This window comes from Poromitra crassiceps (genome assembly GCF_964638095.1).
Source record: "Poromitra crassiceps genome assembly, chromosome: 17".
Classification (NCBI taxonomy): domain Eukaryota; kingdom Metazoa; phylum Chordata; class Actinopteri; order Beryciformes; family Melamphaidae; genus Poromitra; species Poromitra crassiceps.
Genome location: NC_139635.1, coordinates 7,099,674 through 7,104,673, shown reverse-complemented (window position 1 = coordinate 7,104,673; position 5,000 = coordinate 7,099,674). Strand labels below are relative to the sequence as shown.

Below are 5,000 nucleotides of genomic sequence, written 5' to 3'. Positions count from 1 at the left end.
TTTGTTCAGCCGTTTGTACACACGTCTTTGCGGCCAACATTTCATCAAAGGTAAGCTCAAGTAACGTTACAATAATGATTAAAATACCCCGTTAACGTTACTTGAGCTTACCTTTGATGAAATGTTGGCCGCAAAAACGTGTGTACTTTGATGGTAGAAAAAAAGCACAAATCCACAACCTCCTCCTTTCTGAGTTTTCTTTCTCCGACGGGATTCTGTAAAAGCACAAGCCAGGTGTGTCTCCTCGTCGGTTAGTACAACCGATAGCACAACAGGTAATCTGCATTTTGGCTGAACAAACAGCGTGAGAAACTAGTCGACACGGCGGGGGCAGCGGAATGAACAAGTTTTTTTTTTGACCGCCAGGTGGGCGTTCCCGGCAGCACGTAACGCCCCTTGAAAGCTATGAATACAGCCATAGTGCCAAGACAATCGATGTTCTTCTGAAGCCATACTACCCTGAAATGAGGACATTAGTTCTTGTGTGTAGGATCGACTCCTGCCAAGCTCACCAGGCGCCACTGGTAGAGCTACTGCATGTAGATGGGTAGGGCTACTGTATATAGATGGGTAGGGCTACTGTATTTAGATGGGTAGGGCTACTGTATATAGATGGGTAGGGCTACTGTATTTAGATGGGTAGGGCTACTGTATGTAGATGGGTCAACACAGTCTCACAGACAATTGTAAAATAGCAACGTTTTGGACCAACATGTTACAATTTTGGCTCCAAAATTGTAAAATGGTCACATTCTGAGATTTTAGGGTTAGGGTTAGGGTAGGGGGAGGGGTTAGAAACGGACAATGTCCGTAAACCACACCCACCCCTGTAGAAACGTATGTTACCATTTTACAACTTCGGAGCCGAAATTGTAACATAGCAACGTTGGTCCAAAAACGTTGCTATTTTACAATTTTCTGGGAGATCGGGTTGAGATGGGTTACTGTATGTAGATGGGTAGGGCTACTGTATGTAGATGGGTAGGGCTACTGTATGTAGATGGGTAGAGCTACTGTATGTAGATGGGTAGAGCTACTGTATTTAGATGGGTAGGGCTACTGTATGTAGATGGGTAGGGCTACTGTATGTAGATGGGTAGAGCTACTGTATGTTGATGTGTAGAGCTACTGTATGTTGATGTGTAGAGCTACTGTATGTTGATGGGTAGGGCTACTGTATGTAGATGGGTAGGGCTACTGTATGTTGATGTGTAGAGCTACTGTATGTTGATGGGTAGGGCTACTGTATGTAGATGGGTAGGGCTACTGTATGTAGATGGGTAGAGCTACTGTATGTAGATGGGTAGGGCTACTGTATATAGATGGGTAGGGCTACTGTATGTTGATGTGTAGAGCTACTGTATGTTGATGTGTAGAGCTACTGTATGTTGATGGGTAGGGCTACTGTATGTAGATGGGTAGAGCTACTGTATGTAGATGGGTAGAGCTACTGTATGTAGATGGGTAGGGCTACTGTATATAGATGGGTAGGGCTACTGTATGTAGATGGGTAGAGCTACTGTATGTAGATGGGTAGGGCTACTGTATATAGATGGGTAGAGCTACTGTATGTAGATGGGTAGAGCTACTGTATGTAGATGGGTAGGGCTACTGTATATAGATGGGTAGAGCTACTGTATGTTGATGGGTAGGGCTACTGTATTTATATGGGTAGAGCTACTGTATGTAGATGGGTAGAGCTACTGTATGTTGATGGGTAGGGCTACTGTATTTAGATGGGTAGGGCTACTGTATATAGATGGGTAGAGCTACTGTATGTTGATGGGTAGAGCTACTGTATTTAGATGGGTAGAGCTACTGTATTTAGATGGGTAGGGCTACTGTATTTAGATGGGTAGGGCTACTGTATATAGATGGGTAGAGCTACTGTATGTTGATGGGTAGAGCTACTGTATTTAGATGGGTAGGGCTACTGTATTTAGATGGGTAGAGCTACTGTATGTTGATGGGTAGAGCTACTGTATTTAGATGGGTAGGGCTACTGTATGTAGATGGGTAGAGCTACTGTATGTTGATGGGTAGGGCTACTGTATTTAGATGGGTAGAGCTACTGTATGTTGATGGGTAGAGCTACTGTATTTAGATGGGTAGGGCTACTGTATTTAGATGGGTAGAGCTACTGTATGTTGATGGGTAGGGCTACTGTATATAGATGGGTAGAGCTACTGTATGTTGATGGGTAGGGCTACTGTATTTAGATGGGTAGAGCTACTGTATGTAGATGGGTAGAGCTACTGTATGTTGATGGGTAGGGCTACTGTATTTAGATGGGTAGGGCTACTGTATATAGATGGGTAGAGCTACTGTATGTTGATGGGTAGGGCTACTGTATGTTGATGGGTAGGGCTACTGTATTTAGATGGGTAGAGCTACTGTATGTTGATGGGTAGGGCTACTGTATTTAGATGGGTAGAGCTACTGTATGTTGATGGGTAGAGCTACTGTATTTAGATGGGTAGGGCTACTGTATTTAGATGGGTAGAGCTACTGTATGTTGATGGGTAGAGCTACTGTATTTAGATGGGTAGGGCTACTGTATGTTGATGGGTAGGGCTACTGTATTTAGATGGGTAGAGCTACTGTATGTTGATGGGTAGAGCTACTGTATTTAGATGGGTAGGGCTACTGTATTTAGATGGGTAGAGCTACTGTATGTTGATGGGTAGAGCTACTGTATTTAGATGGGTAGGGCTACTGTATGTTGATGGGTAGGGCTACTGTATTTAGATGGGTAGAGCTACTGTATGTTGATGGGTAGAGCTACTGTATTTAGATGGGTAGGGCTACTGTATTTAGATGGGTAGAGCTACTGTATGTTGATGGGTAGAGCTACTGTATTTAGATGGGTAGGGCTACTGTATTTAGATGGGTAGGGCTACTGTATGTTGATGGGTAGAGCTACTGTATGTTTGGAGCTCAAAGGTGCGTGTTAACGTTGTAAACGATGTTTGATCGGATGAGAAACTAGCGTCACATCTGAATCTGGGTCTTGTTATCTGCTCTGACACACATGTTCCCCCAGCAAACACAACAATGCAGGGCTTTGGCATCACACACCGACACACAACACACACATACACACCTCAAATGCACACAAAACCCCCAGAAATATCCATCCGTCCACGTGCAAACGCACACACACACACACACACACACGCACACGCACCAACGCACACATGCACCAACACACACCGCTGGTTTGACAGTGAACGCCCTGGCATGCTGTATATGCTGGCACGTCTTTAAAAGTGTGTGTCATTGTTTGGTCTGGTGTTTCTACAGGCCTGTGCCAGTTTGTATTCCTCATATCTCCATGTTTCTATAGACCTGTGCCAGTCTGTATTCCTCATATCTCCATGTTTATATAGACCTGTGCCAGTCTCTATTCCTCATATCTCCATGTTTCTATAGACCTGTGCCAGTCTGTATTCCTCATATCTCCATGTTTCTATAGACCTGTGCCAGTCTGTATTCCTTATATCTCCATGTTTCTATAGACCTGTGCCAGTCTGTATTCCTCATATCTCCATGTTTATATAGACCTGTGCCAGTCTCTATTCCTCATATCTCCATGTTTCTATAGACCTGTGCCAGTCTCTATTCCTCATATCTCCATGTTTCTATAGACCTGTGCCCGTCTGTATTCCTTATATCTCCATGTTTCTATAGACCTGTGCCAGTCTGTATTCCTCATATCTCCATGTTTATATAGACCTGTGCCAGTCTCTATTCCTCATATCTCCATGTTTCTATAGACCTGTGCCAGTCTGTATTCCTTATATCTCCATGTTTCTACAGACCTGTGCCAGTCTGTATTCCTCATATCTCCATGTTTCTATAGACCTATGCCAGTCTGTATTCCTCATATCTCCATGTTTCTATAGACCTGTGCCAGTCTGTATTCCTCATATCTCCATGTTTATATAGACCTGTGCCAGTCTCTATTCCTCATATCTCCATGTTTCTATAGACCTGTGCCAGTCTGTATTCCTTATATCTCCATGTTTCTACAGACCTGTGCCAGTCTGTATTCCTCATATCTCCATGTTTCTATAGACCTATGCCAGTCTGTATTCCTCATATCTCCATGTTTCTATAGACCTGTGCCAGTCTGTATTCCTCATATCTCCATGTTTCTATAGACCTGTGCCAGTCTGTATTCCTCATATCTCCATGTTTCTATAGACCTGTGCCAGTCTGTATTCCTCATATCTCCATGTTTCTATAGACCTGTGCCAGTCTGTATTCCTCATATATCCATTTTTCTATAGACCTGTGCCAGTCTGTATTCCTCATATCTCCATGTTTCTACAGACCTGTGCCAGTCTGTATTCCTCATATATCCATGTTTCTATAGACCTGTGCCAGTCTGTATTCCTCATATCTCCATGTTTCTATAGACCTGTGCCAGTCTGTATTCCTCATATATCCATGTTTCTATAGACCTGTGCCAGTCTGTATTCCTCATATATCCATGTTTCTATAGACCTGTGCCAGTCTGTATTCCTTATATATCCATGTTTCTATAGACCTGTGCCAGTCTGTATTCCTTATATATCCATGTTTCTATAGACCTGTGCCAGTCTGTATTCCTTATATCTCCATGTTTCTATAGACCTATGCCAGTCTGTATTCCTCATATCTCCATGTTTCTATAGACCTGTGCCAGTCTGTATTCCTCATATCTCCATGTTTCTATAGACCTGTGCCAGTCTGTATTCCTCATATCTCCATGTTTCTATAGACCTGTGCCAGTCTGTATTCCTCATATCTCCATGTTTCTATAGACCTGTGCCAGTCTGTATTCCTCATATATCCATGTTTCTATAGACCTGTGCCAGTCTGTATTCCTCATATCTCCATGTTTCTACAGACCTGTGCCAGTCTGTATTCCTCATATATCCATGTTTCTATAGACCTGTGCCAGTCTGTATTCCTCATATCTCCATGTTTCTATAGACCTGTGCCAGTCTGTATTC

At 43.2% G+C, this 5,000-nt stretch overlaps 1 protein-coding gene across 1 annotated transcript in view; it reads right to left on the bottom strand.

Annotated features, from left to right (window-relative positions):
• LOC310791724 (neuropilin-1a-like) overlaps nt 1-5,000 on the bottom strand; it is a gene marked incomplete at both ends in the record, with an annotated part of 135,943 nt that overhangs the window by 77,777 nt on the left and 53,166 nt on the right. The window lies entirely within an intron of this gene.